The following is a 17,605-nucleotide window of genomic DNA, read 5'->3' on the forward strand; positions in this document are numbered from 1 at the left end:
CCCATATAATTTCTGTTGATTTTGCGGTTTTCAAAGACCGCATCTTACGTGCCTCTATATCTTGAGGGAAAATAGAGAAGTAGGATTGGAGTTCGGCACGAGTCCATTCTAAAGAATGAAGTAAAAGTAGAAGCACAGACAGAAGTAGAGCTAGGAGATATAGGAAAAGAGATGTAGAATCCAAGCCAGCTGTAATCTCATTCCACTTTACGTGGACTTTTACTTACTTACCTACTGACTTGCTTATTCACTCACTCATTCACTCTGTCATTCACTTCCCCGTTTACGTACAAATAACACATCCTCCCAGGACGAATTACATTAGCCGATCATTCTGTGAAAAAGAAAGAATCGGTCACTTTTTCTGAAGAACTGAACACCATCAAGTGGGTGTAAGTGCTACGTAAGTCTCCATCATCAGCTATAAATTGCTTATCTGATTAATCCAGTGAAGTACAAGAAACATGGGGGTATTCGTAATCTTGGTTACTAGGTCATATTTCACCTTGGAACTTTTATTTTAGGTTCTTACTGTTTTTATAAAACTTCTATTTTTTCCATTCCAATTTGTTTATTTTATTCGTCTTCCTTTCATCCCCACAAGCTCTCGTAATTGCAAAGCGAGATCAATTTTTAATCCTGTATAATCTAAGGAAAGTCACAATCTTCTTATAATAAATTTCTCTTCCTTATCCTTTGATGTTACTGAGGCTTCGACGGAAAGGGATTGTCAACTTCCTTCGGGGCTGAGTATGTCCTTAAAGATTCTTAGGAAGTAGATACCGCACTAAAAAGCTAGCGAGCTTGATGCTTTGGTTCATCGAGGTGAAAGTTGAGATGACTCAAAAGATTCTTGTAATATTTGCACAGTGATCAGGATGACGGTGTCTCAATATTGCATTCCAGTTTAAATACGACTATAAAATTTGTAATGATACTAGAATTGTTATTTTTAATAGTCTTCTTAAAAAAACTTCCATATACCAGTACTTCAATTTTCATTATATTTACAAATACGTATCCATACTGTATATGGTTGAACATAAATTATTTTGCTTTGTCAATCTTAACGCATTTTGATAAGAAAATAGCAACAGAGTCAGCTTTTTGATATTGGTTGAACGAGCGATTTGCTTATTTCGCATTACATAATTACTTGCTTTTACAATGTAAGCAACTTCAATTTACTCGAAACTGTCACGAAACTGAAAACAATCCTGTGAACCACAAAGTCCCTATCAATTATCGATAGTCGATAAAGTCGTTATAGAAATAATAGAGGACGATAGTATTTGTGTGCCTTTTTGTCTCCATCTGCACGAACTATTCTGATTTCGTTTTTGTCCCTGCGATAGTCGTTATCGTCTGGACGGAGTACTACACAGAAAAATATAAACACAGGAATTTAATGGAGGAGGAAGCGTAGTGGCATCGGAAGAATTGATCCGCAAGATATTGAAAAAAAAAGTGGTTTGAGAATACTGGGAAAAGATGAATTGAGAAAAGTATAAAGATTTGAAAGAAAAAAATAAGCTAACAACCCTCCCTCGTACAATGTGTTGCACGGATTTCATTCCTTTTCTTTCTCATACTCCCTCAAATGTACACTTGATAAAGTTGTCCCAGCTAAGACCCCATCCATCTTAGTCGCATTAGAGTTTTCTCGCGTATCCCGCACCATCCTTACTGCCATCGCCGTCGCCAACGCCGCATCTCGGCGAGACGTCGTGAAAATCGTGGAACAAGATTACACGTTGCTACCTCGTCATTTTTAAAGCACCCCTTTCCAAAACCACACCATGGACTATATCGTGCACGTTACCGACTCACCTGCTCGTAATGAGAGCGAATGAGTCGATTTGTCAGTACCCTTTGGTACAACCCATAGGATGAAGACCACCCACGCCAAGACGTAGAACATTTATCTTTGGCATCTCGTTGTGGGAATCCTCGACGATAACGAGGTGCAATCTCTTGGAGGTTACAGACCCTGTCGATCGACTCGATAGATTCTGCGAATAAGACTCTCTCGGGTCGAATATCCGTAGACAAGAAGATTTCAGTCAGGACTTGATTATAACGTAAGGTTGATAGCGGTACACCGTATGATATAGCACTCTTATTATTTCTAATATGATTCACCATCAAAAGCAGAGTACTCACATAATATTGCATTTATATTAACAAAATGTAGTATTTTGTACTTAACATGCCAATTAAAATCTATAAAGATGTGCATCTGAAATCCTAATTGCACTTGGATGATATATAAATACCATAATTAATTTGTTCCCACAAAATGTCAGTCTTGGAAATTCTCGGAAGAATCTTTAAAATATATAAACTCATGCTCTCTTAAACGTATAGTACATCTAAAAGTAGTTCCGCCAGACTGGCCTGAAGCGAAATTCAGTACAGCTTTGAATATTTCATTTTTTTCCACGTACGTACCAATTTTCAAAGTTGTAGCTACTCTGACCCGTCATAAACAAACCAGGCGGAGATGCTTTCCAATATACGGGATCGCAAACACTTTGTTCGAAGCGCTACCTGCCTTGGAGCAGTCCTTAGGCCTTCTACGTAGAAGGGTTGCCATCGTGGAAGAAAAGATCGTTACTCCGCAGTGAGGTTACTTAAAAGACCGTACAAAATGGGAACCCATCGTCGTGGTCGGGATGGTACGATCCTCTTTTTTTTTCATCATCTTCCTTCCTTATTGCTCGTCCTCTCTCTCGTTCTCATGTCCCTCGGTAATGGTTCACCCCGTATATTCAGCCGAGGGTTAAAGCACCCATCTCACGTGTCGTCGATACTAACGTAAGCTGGACGTGATATTGTCCCAGGAACAATGCAACCTTTGAACAAAGCTCAATAGGAGGGACGACATGGTTGAAAAGGGTGACGAAGGCTAACAGCTTGGCAGAGGGTGATTCGGGACGAAGAGGAAAAATAAAAAGAAAAAAAGGTGCGGTTAAGTTACCCTGGCAAGATGCCAGCCAATTACGAATGTAAAGTTATGGTAATATTGATATCGAACGGGAAAAATGGCCGCAATAAAAAGGATCGCACGTACATTATTCACGACATTTCTCATACATTGCTGGAGCCACGGACTCCGTAATTGAAATCCAATATACCTATCTGTCTGCATTCCGTAGTCCTAGTTTATTTTTCTAATCTTCGACATCACCGAGACTTAGGGGTCCATGGGCACCATGAGAATTTTAAATAGTGTAATCTTCGAGCTGGTCTCGAAATTTATTTTTTTTGTGCTGAACTTGTCATGCGATGCATAAATTGTATGAATATGCATTCATTTATGTTCATACGTCCGTACATGGGATTGTACAAGACCGATGTGGATAGTAAGTGCAAAAGCATCTATATCAGATACACCAGTGTGCGTGTACTATGATATAATCCATTAATGATTAACGGACTACTAATGAAATGGAACATGGATTGCTAAAGTCATATCCGGAAAGCTTCGAAAGGGTATTGGCGATTGTTAAATCCACCGCTAAAGTATGGCTAAGCTACAGACTGACAATCAGTTTGCTACGCGACCAATTATTTATAGTCAGAAGAAGCTTCTCTTGGCGCAGAAGAGTAGATCTCTGATCTCAGCTAGACCGTAGAGACATCAATGAAGAATAGATAGAAAGTTTCAGTAGATTCTCTGCAAATTACGTTTAAATTATGTGCCGTGCGATAAATTCACCGAGAGAACATTTCTCTGCGGTTACCTCTGATTCAGTTGATTCTTACTTTCCTGTGATCACACTTTGTCAGCATTACAAACATTCTTCTTAGTGGTTTGTGGTTTCCCCCGGTTACGCTGATGAGGGAACGATCAATTTTTTTGAATTAGTTTTTTAATTATGTTTACTATTTCGACGTCTATTTATATAGTAGAATAACTATTTGTTCAAGCGTTCTGCAGTCCCAGTCTTGATAAATAAATCCTCTCGCAAACGTTATGATATACGTGATACCAATGAAACGTAAACGTAAACATTAAAGGTATATTGCAAATCGCAATATTTTTATTTAACTGTCAACTCTGCGATTTAAACCATGCCTATCGTAAATGAAAATATGTATTACGCTTTTCATGTTCACTTTTAACTGATACTTGCATAGATTGAAAAATTAAAATAAATGAAGCTGTCTGGTAATTTGAGTCACAATGCACAGTATATCTGTATTTCAAGTAACTTCTTGTCAAACACACCTTAATTAAATTGCTCGCGAGTGTAGCAGCAGGTGCAGTTGCAAGAGAGGGAATAAATTTCCGCAGTTCAATTTTCACCGGAAACTTATCCCGCGGCGGCCGACTCACTTTGCGACTTCACAACCGTCAGAAAATTTAGCTCACGATGTTTCCCCAAGAGGCTTTTATAACAATGCCAAATACTTTTGCCACATGGTACATATGTACACCAACTTACCATTTAGACATGAGCAGTTCTTTATTCGCTATAACAAGTGCTTATACACTTTCGTTATCTCAAATTTTCCTATATATGACGATTTACCAGGTGTGCCAATGCAGTATATAAAAAATAAAAAAATTGTAGCTGCTCAAGGGACGATGAAACTCCCACAACAGAATTCTCAATCTAAGAGTGATTTGTACGTCGGAGGGGCAAAGGGGTGTGTATAGAAATGTAATCTGTACTCAGTGGATAAATTGAGAAAAGCATGGATCGCCAACGAGACGAGGGGAATATATCACCAGTGCCTTTGAAGCAACGTTAGTCCAACGAGTTTAATTCAATAATCCTCCGAGTTTCCACGGCTCTGGGAGGTTGGTAATGTATTTATTGGACTATATCGATTGGAAGAGAAGGCCGAATGGTGACGGCGATAGGAGCACCGCCCATGAGAAGGAGAAAAAGGCGCTCAACCTGCCTTCAATCAAACGGGATTTTTATCGGTCTTAACGACTTCCCGGGTGTTGGTTGGCGAGAGAAAGAAAGAAAGAAAGAAAAAAGGAAAAGAGCCGCTGTCTGCCACCGATCGCACGTCGATCGTCCTTGCGATCATTTCGCTCATTTCTCTTCCTTCGATCCTTTAGCCGATATATAGCCGTCCTTACGATTCCCTCACGTTTCGTATCGTCCTTCCAGAAGGATTCCAGTAAAATAGGTAAAGCCTTCTACCAATAGCCATCGTTCGAAAGCTCTCAGTGCTTTTTTTTTTACTAGGAAAGAATATATATAAATAAAATGATACCATCCCTTATTTTGCTAGTGGTATCTGATCTCATCCCTGCAGTCGCCATAACGTTATTTTTTTTTTAATGAAGAAAAAATATCTATGAATATTTTCTGATTATACAGAGATTCGAAACAAAAAAAGCAGTGTCTTCTAGCTAAATGTCAAATAGTCTAACGAGTGACCCACTGACAATGACTGTGCGATACGGTGAAGCAATTTGTACGTAGACTTGTAGAAACTTTTTTACAGCCACCAGGTTAGAGAGGTATGTTCTGACCCGATAAACCGTCTTGGGGTAACATATATGTTACAATTAGTTAAAACATTAATGCGAGTCGGAATATGATTCAGATAATGACAGATGAAACTATATATGTATATAAAATTGACTCGTTCCGTATGCGACGGAGCAAAGTTAATAAATAAAATTATTGACAAACCACAGTTAAAATTCCAGAAATCCTACATGTAATTCCCCGACATATTCGACAATATCGCCTGGTCGGATGGGCTGTCGCTAACCAAAACAAATCGGACCTTCACGCTTCCTCTAATACGCGAAAGTCTGCTCAAAGAAAACTATCTCATTGGAGACGGTTACGAGGCATCGAGGATTCTGAATATTCTACCGCAATTTACATGTGCATCTATCAGTTACGCAACGAAAAATCGATCGGCGACGCGAAAAGATACCAAAAAGATTTCGGCCGCTTCAGCAGGGACAGGAACTTGAAAGACCGATATACAGTGCTTTCACAAAATATATAAGTTCCTCCAAGAGTATGGTTATGCAATAAAAGATCTCAAAATTTTCAGGACAGCCACCCTAGTAATCGTACTCATTTTATATCGCGGGGTTATCCGTAGATTGCACAATGACATTTTGTTCTTTCAAGAACTAATTATTTCCCTAAAGTTTCTACATAAGCAGGTTCAACGGCTACACCAGACTGATTTTAAGATATTTGGCACGCGCGATGATCCCCCCCCTCTCCCCCCCCAAGAACACACTAGCGCCCCTTTAGATAATAACGATAGTAGGGAAATTTTATTTTCGCAAATCCACCACGCGGGTCGATAAACAGACTCTCAAGCGGTAACAAAGCTGACCCGAATCGTGTGATCAGCCACCCAGTATCGTTGTTCCTCTTTTCTCCACGGCTCTTAGTCCCTCGTTGTTTACGAGGACGGTCGGGCCATGCCGGCTCCTGGGAGCAAAGCGAGAGCCAAGAGGAGCCCGCCATCGCCCGTCGACAATCTCAAAAACAAAATAAATGTTGGTACATAGCTAGGACTGCCTTCACTCACCGATGCTACGTCATGAGCAGGACGACTGCTTACTGCTAGCCACTCGAACGTCCACGTACGTCCGCGCGGATCTGGTCGGCCGTTCGTGTTTCAGTTTCGTGTCGGTCAGAACAAAATAAATCCGCTCGTATTCAAATAAATTCTGGATCGCTCGTTGCACCGCTATCGTTTGTGGTGTAAAAAGTTCGCCTTGCAATTAGGTTACTAGTGGAGCCCGCATTGCTTACCTAATTTTAACGGATGGTCCAAATCTATCACGTTACCCTGTTAACCACTTTAGTGACATGCGCGCAATAGCGCGTCAAGCGTATCCTCGCTCAACCTAGCAGGCGCGCTACTGCATCGAAGCGTGTAGAATTGAACGTCGATGTGCATACCTGCCAGTTTGAACCTTATTTTAGTAATGACGACAGAGTCAAGATTTTATCATATAATTGCATGATATCGAATTTAAGCTATCGTACATGAAGCAGTTTAATGTAGGCAGACTAAACGTCTAGCATTATCGAACGGCACAATGCTGTTGTGCTGTCTTCGGCGATTCAATAACAGGGTACGTCACATTACTTTCTGAGGTTAATTGAAATTGACGGAAAATTAAGACGCATATCACTCGTTGCTATTCGTTCCTAGGGTTTGCCGATACTGGTAAAAAGAGCAAGTATAGGTCTGATATTGAGCGCCGACGCGTCCGTGCATTTCTTGATATAAATTTAGACCCGCCAAGTAGTACTCGATAAGGAATCACCTAAAGTTTTAATAATTATTATATGACCATGAAATCATAGTTGAATACGGGAAGCAGTAGTAATGTAAAAGAGTAGCGAAAACGTTATAGGAAATTTTTAAAATACAATTAAAATGATGGGCCAGTGCTATATCATATAATAGGCAAACATGTAGTGACTTATGTACTTGGCATTAATAATATGATTTCAATACTTTTTGTTAGAGGAATTCATAGCATTCCTGTACTTGGCGTAGTTTTTTACACGTGTTTTTTGGGGGATTGACTGTACTCGATAATGTCTGCAGCTGTAACAAACTCTAAGCAATAATAAAAGTTTCATTTTCATTATTGTTATTCTATTCTAGCCGCTTTCGTATTATTGAACAGCCAACTTCGTTCGCAGGCACTCGGACTTTGGCGGTGGACCGATGCTCACATACTGATACTGATAGAGCATGGGGCTCATACGGGCAATGAGTCTCGAAGCGAAACCGAAGCCCCAACGCCCAATATCGGCCCAAAGTCGGGTCCCTTTTAAATCCCATCAGAATTGGTAGTATATACACTCCCAGACACTTCTGTGTCAAAAATGGAATCCGTTCGATAACTTGTGAGAGGGAGAGAAAGAGAGAGAGACAAAGTATAACTTTTTGAATTTATGTGCTTTGGAGCGAATATCCTAATATCCTTGTAAAAATTTTCATTCACGTTTTTCATATTATCATCTCTCCAATAATTCCTCTCGGGATAAATTTTTGAAAATCTGCCTTTTAACGTCTCGAACATTATTCAAAGCATACTCACGACGAGAGGTATAAAAGGTTATTTAAACGTTTGATCGTCAATATTTAAATTAATCATTAATAATAATATTGACGAAATTCAAAAAGACCATTGTTACTCTTGATTCGACAAGCATTCTAATATATACAAAATTATTCTACCTTTAATTCACTTTCCATGATATTTATTTACCCAAAAAATGTTAGTAATAAAAAATCTTACCAATTTTGAAAATAAATTGCCGCATATTCGTGTTCCCTGCACGGAGAAAAGAATATAGTAATATCAATTAGACAGCCGGGTATCAGCGTTCAAGATTTGGGACACATAAGCCTTTACAGTAATGGGGCTCAAACATAAAGTAATGATTACTTAACTACTAATAATATATACAGTTTAAAAAAGTTCATCGAAATTTGCATTCAGTGCTAATCAACAATTAAGTAATGCTGGCTGTAAAAGAAATACTGTGCAGCTGCAAGTTATTCATTGTTGTACGACATAAAAATTATGATTAACTCCTTTGTTCCTTTTATACTATAATACATATTTCAATAGTGCTTACTCCGAGTAACTTGGGGTAACGCACAAGACAGTTAAACGGTATAGAAACGTATTCAAAGTAGCACGGTAATGATTTCCGTGCCAAACAGATGTTATGGCTATGTCATATGATAATCGCTGTTACATTCGGGTGCATCCTGCAGCGTGTAAAACTTGTTTCCTGTTGTAAATACGTTATCTATTTCTATAGCCTCTAACGTTATTGCATTCCCTTGAACAATCTGCTATTAAATAATAAAATTATTTGTAAACATTGATTCTCAATAGCATTAATTGAAAATGAAACCTTTCACCTTGGGAGGTAATAAAGCATGATATAAAAGATTGACGTGGAATATACAAAACTGATACAAAAATATGTTCACTACTTATTATTATTATGGAGTACGAGATAAGAAATTTTCTTCATCGTGTATCGACATTGCATTCCGTAATAATAATACGCATATCTATTCGTTGCAATATGTATTACTGCAATACGTAAATAGCCAGTACCAAATGAAGTATGCAAATAGAAATAGCAACGTTGCGCAATAAATAATATGAGAATTCGTAACATATATACATTTATATGTTCCAAGAGACACGAAAGCAAAAAATAAAAAGTCAATACAAAGTAATACTCTATATGAATCGTTGAAACATAATTTTCAAAATATAATTAAATAAAGTCAATAGCAATAGTCAATAGCAACATCACCGAGCTAGTTAATTGACCCATTTAATAAAATTCGCTATCGACATTTCATAGGGCTCATTGAACTGTTATCATTCTGATATACGATGTGACGATATTCCATCCTTTTTTTTTTTTAAATATATATCCAATCAACAAACCTTATCACACGTGAATATGTCAATGCGACAATATACGTGACATGTAGTTTATAGAAGGGAACAAAAATGGTCCACCAATATACTATTCTAAATAAATATTACTTATTACATTATGAACGGGAAAGCCATTATTGGTTGCTACTGTTCGTTAATTCAATTTACATTAGCGCTTGGCAGGAACAGCATTTTAACCTCGTCGATCAAAATTGATCAAAACTTGTCGACATCTGTCATTTGTTTGAAGCATCAACTAGCTCTTTTTTTTAAATTATTAACGCACAAGTCAAGAACTTATCAAATTAAGTAATGTGAGTGGTTTCGTTCGAGTAGAAACTTTTTTTTTTATAATACATTATAATATTTTAGGGACAAGTAAATATACAATTAAGTAGAGGTTTAAGTGACGAATTGTTATATTAAAAATGTATCGGCTCGTACAATTTGAATAGTAATAATTAAAAAATTGGTCGTATTCCGTATTTGTAGAACCATCGATAGTCAAGAATATCGATAATATCCTATATTTTGAAATAAATATCGAAACACCCCTTGCTATTCCGACGACAAGTAATATTGCCTCAAATATTTTCAAATGTGTGCTAGAAATAAAACACGCGTTGAAATGAGTATAAGTTATAGTAAACTTGCCGATTTCAATGAGGTTGTATTATACTACATTTGTCCCCTTAGAAATTAAGAAATGGGAGGAAGAAAATTGCATGTTAAATTATAATACCTGACAGGGACGCCAGTTTAAGACGAAAGTGATTGTGAAACAGAAGGTGGCCTAATATACACGTTACTTGATGGTGGAATCGACCAGTTTATGTAGTTCAATTTTTTCGGTAACCTATCCATCTTGTTACCTAGAGTGCATAATAACAAAGCTGTACCTAAGGCAGATTATGAATATTATCGCACAAATGCTCCACGTAACGATACATTCAATATCATTCTTGTTAAGTAACTGCTGTTTCGCGCCGCCAATCATGACTCGAACCACTGAGAGTATCAAGCCCTGTCCTTTGAAATTGAATTTTGGGATTACAGATCCGGTAGATATTGCAAAACTAGTTTTTCAAATCAATTTTAGTGATTCGGTAGAATGCGTGGATGGCAAGTTACAAAAGTATATCAATATAGTACAGCTGACTTAAGTATTATTATAAATAACAATAAAACAGTTACTTTCTATTTATTTCACCGTAGATCTTGAATACTCTCAAACATTCTACTCAAACCTGCTATATTGGTTATAATCATGATTATAAACGCTTTCATCTCCGTTTTTATCTTCGAGCACAGAAACTTTCCCCACTCCTAAGGGCTTCCGAGATTTGGGATGCAAATCTCGCTATAAGTGTATTATTGGCGTCTAGATATTAGAGTTCGCTTGAGGTTTATAACGAATAGTCTAACGCAATACAACTGCTCAAGCAGAAATTCAATCAGGGGTGCCTGATTCACTACTAGGGCCTTATTCTGTATTAATGCGGTAATGCCTGATCAGGAAAGCAGGATATTAACTCGATCTGAATTTAATAAGGTCTAGACAAGGTATGCCTATTAAGGCCAGCTTACTGCAGCCCTTTTCTCAGGGCATCACATGTTTTGCCTTCCCTTTTGCACATGAGTATTTCGACCAGGAGACCTTATGCTGCCCTAATCGGATTTATATTGTTATTGCCTATTTAACCGACATCAGCTGATGTAAATTACTTACGAATGAATTTAGAATTTCTGTGCCTAAACATGGATAAAAATTATACAGATGAGCTAGCTTCAACCGGGACGATAGCTCTAACCAACATTATATACTTCTATCTTATCTGTACTTTACTACAAAAAAAATGATATGGTTACGTCGATAAAATGGTTGGATAAAGGAAACTATGTATTTCAATATCGCTACAGCCTATTCAGCAACCAGAAAACTGTATATCATCAAAGTTAATAAAAAGTAATCAATAAAAGTAAATTCTGTTTTTTTCGCCTGATGTAATCGATGTTGCATTTACTTACAAAGGATTCACAAGTAATTGATAACGCAGTGAACAGCATGCGTTCGTGCGAGTTAGATGTTAGTTCACTGGTTCGAATCCCGGTATGGGTAGGAAAATTGAGTTCGAAGAAATAGCTAAAGGATCAATACCATCACAAGGTATGAGTAATAGATGAATTTACAAGCAAAATGTAATTCTTTTTTAATTAATTTTTTTCCGAAGTGGCTGAACGTTGGTAATTGGACGTAACGTCAATATTGACATCGAATATCGACGCGACGCCCGGCTGAACTTATCATTTGGACATGAAATCTTCCAAAACAATGTCGTACGGATTTTCTAATGGAGGCCACTGTCGTTTTGATGCTGGCCCAATTCTAAAACCTTCCTTTCCTTATGGCTGCCTCCTCCAATGAGGAGATGTGCCAGCAATCCCAAAACCACACCTGGGTTGTTAGGATAGTAAGGCGCAAGTATGGTACGCGCGGCCCGAATAATCATCCTTATCAAAACCGTATCAACCACTGCGTTACATTTCGAGGAAGGGCGCGGTCAGGTTACCTTAATACTGCTAGATGAGGCTTTACGGCTAACCTGATAACGCTCTTGTTGCGACGATGCTTGAATTTCTACCTGGGTATACTCGTAGTGGTGGGGAAGCCGTAATTGTAAGAAATACTTTCCCTACAGCCCAATTGTGACTTTTACAATAAGATTGAATTGAATTTAAATGAACATTAAAAGCTAGTATTTTTCTCCAAAGCTTTTCACGACTAGGGCTACATGAAATAATTATGACGTAAAGGTGAAATCCTCTGTGGGCCCTAACAATTAGGGCCTATAGTCATTACTTCATTAGTCTATAAAGGCCCCGGTTATAGAAGCGTCACATTTCTATAATGGCCCAAGATAGGATATCAATTTCGAGTCAAGATTGAACATCCTATATTGGCACAAGTTTGGCATTCCACATTAACCAAAGTTAGAACCTACATAGGTGCAAGAGAATGGAGCGTGCCATTTATATATAAGCTTAAGATATGCTTCCATGGTGAGTCTATGTTATTATCAAAGTATATTAACTTGGTTCAAGTTAGTGGCAACCCAAAAATTCTACCCCGAAAATGTTGATTACTATACTGTAATATTATACTTAGTAATGCTAGAGTAGGTACTGTATCTACTAATACTGTTTTGCTATCTGAAATATCAACATCGATACTAATTAGCATTATGGGTAATTTTCCAAACAAATAATTACCATATAGTGATTTTAACGAACGGCAACGTGTCTCAATAATAGCAAATTTCATATCGAATGTCAGACAATCATTAAGATGCTGATGAAGCAAATATGACAATCCAGAAATAAAATAATTATTAACATAACTAAATTTTATAATTAATAAACAACAGAAAATAATCATTATCAGAAGAAGTTGATCATTGATAAATTTGCCGGTCAAAAATATAAATCACCAAAACAGAAGCCGTTATAGACACGTCAAATACAGACGATTCATCAAGTCACAATAGTTGATAACTTTAAAATCAAGCGAACTTATCTGTTGTAACATGTTCGATAGTACAATTTCGTACGCAGCTTATGAGTGTACGAAATGGGATGTAGTTAAGTGCTCGGGGCTGGAAATTATAAGAACTTTGGCGAAACAGGACTGTATCATAACATAAAATCAAGTTATTTATTTAAATGATCGATAAAAGGTACAACAGTTTTTGATATGCGGATGATAAATTATAGTTGTAATGTCGGTATTGTAGGAAAGGTTCGTAGGAGGAGCGTCCCTAAATTTTTTGTGATCTATTCCTGTATCTCTCTGTCCTGTTTCAGGGAACAGAGGGTACGCTTATCTTTAGTAGAATAGCCCTAGTATCGCTGTGCCTAACTAGTGGCTATGACACTATGTGCAAAAGTGACTAATCATGGTGAGGATAATAGATCCGATACAAAATGGCGTTGACTGAAATTTATGAGAGAGTTCGTATGGATCTTCTCGCTTAACAATTTTTCCAACGGTTATAGTTCAGCTCAATAGCATATGCTAATTGTTGAACGGTGACAGGTTTGAAATACAAATGGTATCCCATGAGGGCATAAGGCGAACAATTTTTATTAATGGAAAGTATGTTGGTGTGCGTTATCCTTTCGGATTGAAGTCACGCTTACTCACTTGTGCAGTTTTTAACTTCTAAAGTAACCGATCAAATTGATTTTCTTGACTCCGTATAACTATACGATTTAATAGGTGTATAATCGGAAGCGTTAATCATTTATCGGAAGTTACTGATATTAAATTATGGAGAGTTACGTTCGGGACAAGTTTTTCATCCATCGGACCTTGTTGATACTAACATACTAGCATTGCAGTGGTTATGAATGGTCAGTACTCTAGTTGTAAATACGCAAGTACTAAGAGTGCTGATCAAAATTGAAGGTTACACTGTGAAGTTCGATCTTAATTATATTGATGGTTTTTCTCCTAATTGAACAAACACACAGATATGAAAGGATACATTTTTTAATTGCAAGAGTCGAAAATATTATTATACCTGGATAACATATATTTCTACGAAATAAGGAAACAGAATAGTCTATTGACCTTTCCATCTCCAATAACACTTCAATAATGCAACCAACAAAAGTTACATCCTTTTTACAGTAAAATAATTATTGGAAATGAAAAAAATGTTCATTACAATTCTACGCAATTATTTATTTCTCTCGACCAGTGCTTTCGCTGAGAAGTTTTTACGGAAAGAAGATTGGCCTCGTTCGTGTGATTTACGGACGCATGAAAAATTGACTACAGCTACTACGGCTACTTCCCCCTTAAGCCTTTAGTATTCGCTTCAAGGTAGAGCAGTATGTCGTGTGTACAGTGCGTGAAAAATATTGTTGTACTCCCTCTTGTTTAAATCTTAACTGGTGTCGTAGAAAAAAACTACCCTCGTAACATAACGATTTGACGTAGTCCCACGGACTCATAGCACTAGTTAAGGGTTAAAACCTGTCTCTCCAACCTACCCAAGGATTGAGCTGACACAGGTTTTATGCGATACAGGCATCGTATGCGGTAAATATAATGAAGCAGAGCTTTCACGTAATGTTTTTGTTTTCCTTTTACGGTTATCTCTAAATAAGACATTACCGACATGTTCCATGCGTTAGTATCTAAAGAGAGAAGATATAGTGATAGCTCGTAACAACTCGGCAGAAATGATTTCACTTTATCTGGTATTTTAATTTCTTTACCTTCGGTAGGTCAGTATATATTGCCAATCATAATAAGGGAAAACGTTTACTACACTTCTGAACTGTGATCAGGATCAAAAGGATAATAGCTTAGGAGGCGAGTTTTACAAATCCCATGTTTCCTTAGTCTAATTAGTCAAAAATCCAATACAAAATTTGAATCCGATATGATATTGTATTTAGACTTAGAAGGCCGTGATTTTAAAGCACCTTTATAAAACATCTTATTTCTATAACCTGCACTGATTTTTTGATCCATTAACAAACCAATAGCTAATCTATATGAATTAAGCAATGTATATGCAAATGCATTGTCAAACTTTCTTGAGAGAAACAGCAACAGCGAACTAATATTGGCAATAAATAAATCCGAAGACATCGCATAATGTACATGGACGAATAATGTACTGGTTTAGGGTCGAGTGAGATAGACTATAACATAAAAGTTAAGGGAATCCGAAAATGCTGTTTTCATTATGAATGTCTTTTGGATAGCATCCTGACAACTAGGGTAGTCTACTGGTAAAGAGAATATAGAAATCTGTCAGAAGAATGGACCATACTGATACTCGGGTAAATTTGAAGCGATCCTTATGCTAGCATTGACATGAAATGCGGGCACCATGTACAGTTGACCATTTCGAAACAACCATGATCCTTCACCTTGGTCCAACTGAATCCTCCTGAAATCTTAAAATAATGGAAAATATAGGAAAAGTGTTGAAGTATTGGGATCTTTAAGCCAGCTGGCCACGTGCCCCAGGACACTCGTTTTTCATATTTCTCATTACCTCGGCGAACAAATGAATCTATTGTTGCTGTCCGAAGTCACGAAGAATACGCTTGCGATACTCATCAGACAATGAGCATTTCTTCTTCGTTTCTAACCAAATTCACTATTGCCGTACAAGACTATTTAAATATTTGGATTGGACGCCACCTTTTTAGTTACGGCAGAAAATTTCGAGCGTATTTCCAATACGAAGTAATATTTCAGTTTCGTAAATTCAGAAAAGTGGTTAATAAGTCAACATAATTAATACCAAAGTTCTTTTCAGTGTCACTCCAAAAACCATGATTTTTTCCTCGTTTATAACATGTCCCCCATACATATTTGGAGCCATAAAAAAGCATAATTTCAATTCCAAACAGTCTATTGGAATAAATATTGTATCGCAAACTGTTTTCTATTTTAGCCTTCGTTGAACAGTCAAAGTTTCCGTTATTTGCTCGAAGGACCCAGATTTTCTCCTATTCCAAGAGTTTTGCGTGAATCCAATCTTAATTTATCGCCTGACAGGCAGAAATTAATTTCCCAATAAATTTGTCAAAGAATCTAATTCGATGGTATAAAAGAATGGAAACTTTTACGACCAGATACATAAAACTGTTTTTTCCTCGTTAGGAAATTCTGTCAACGTATGCATTCAGTTTAAAACAAATCCAAAAAATCAGTAACATATTTTAGGTACCCTGTCTTATTTTTCAAAGTGGATTATGAACCCATAACAATCAAATAGTTTACGAGTAGTTTTGAAAGTCCTTCTCCAATTCATTTCGCTCTTACTAACAAGCAGAAAATTACGTAGATAATTACTACTATATGAATTATGAATATGAATACTAATTGAAATCCGTTTCCTGTTAAATGTTTTACAATCGACGTCATCAATTTAGTAAAAACAGACGACACGTTTCATAGACCAAAGAGTTAGCACATGAACTCACGTACAGAACCCTTGATATCAAATCTTAAAGAGCCTCAGTGAGCGGCGCAACAGGAACCTTGTAGTACAGATCTTTGAGATAATTATTTCCCAACAAATCGTGTGAATAAATCAATTTTCTGGTTCTCCCTCCGAAAGAATTTAATTCTTTCAATGCTTAAAATACACATAACAAAGTTTCCCATTTCCAATATTGACTTGCCAAAGGCAATAAATGGTTTTCCACTGATTGATTCATCTCACATTACCTTCGCCAGAAAAGCATTCGTAATAAGAAATTTTACTACGGGTAAGCCGGCTACCTATATTCAATTTAGGGATTAAGAAGATATTAGAGATAAATTGGTCTACTACAGATATGCATGTGCCTTTATCTAGTAATTGATGTAGATGAACCGAAATTCTTGAACTCTCTGCACATTAATTCCTTTGGAATTCCCTTTCGTTAAACTACTTTTTTAAAAGGAATTCGATATCCCTGAATCCAGAACAGCACTGCTGAATACAACGTGATGTTTCTTCAAGCAGTTACAAGAAATTTTAGTCATCCCCCAAATTTTTCTTCTGGAAAGTCTGTTCATTTCCATGATGATAAAGTCAACTTATTCGGGCATCGATTCTGATAATAAGATCTGAACTGTGACCTCCTTATTCGTATTTCACTTATCGTCAACTGTCGACCCCTCAATTCATGATTCAGTATTTCCTAGCGACCGAGCGGGTTTACTACAGAAATTGTATTACCGAGCAATACCGAGTCTTCGCGTTTTTCTTCTGGACATTTTGGATAATTTCTTTTAGCGAAATTTTTTCAAAGATCTTTCGATGAACGGCCTAAGGTCTTCGTCGATTTCCATCTCTTGTAGATCTTCATCTAACAGCATGTCAACTAAACTATTCGAGGTCAAAGTCTCTGTAAAAGTTGCATGAACTTGAAGGTAAATGAAATTTCTTCTCACGTAAAAATTCTTATATCTCTGAACCTGAGGAAAAAGTCTAAATTGCTTTCTATCTCGTACCTGTATTGTTACAATGTAATTATTATGTAACATAAAGAACAAACAGTCGATGAACCCAACAGGTATTCTCATACGTCCGACGAATATAGTAAAACATAAAAACTAGATCAGAAACTGACAATGGCAGATGGTATTCA

This window comes from Cephus cinctus, unplaced genomic scaffold, assembly GCF_000341935.2.
Source record: "Cephus cinctus unplaced genomic scaffold, Ccin1 Ccin1_scaffold0025, whole genome shotgun sequence".
NCBI lineage: Eukaryota > Metazoa > Arthropoda > Insecta > Hymenoptera > Cephidae > Cephus > Cephus cinctus.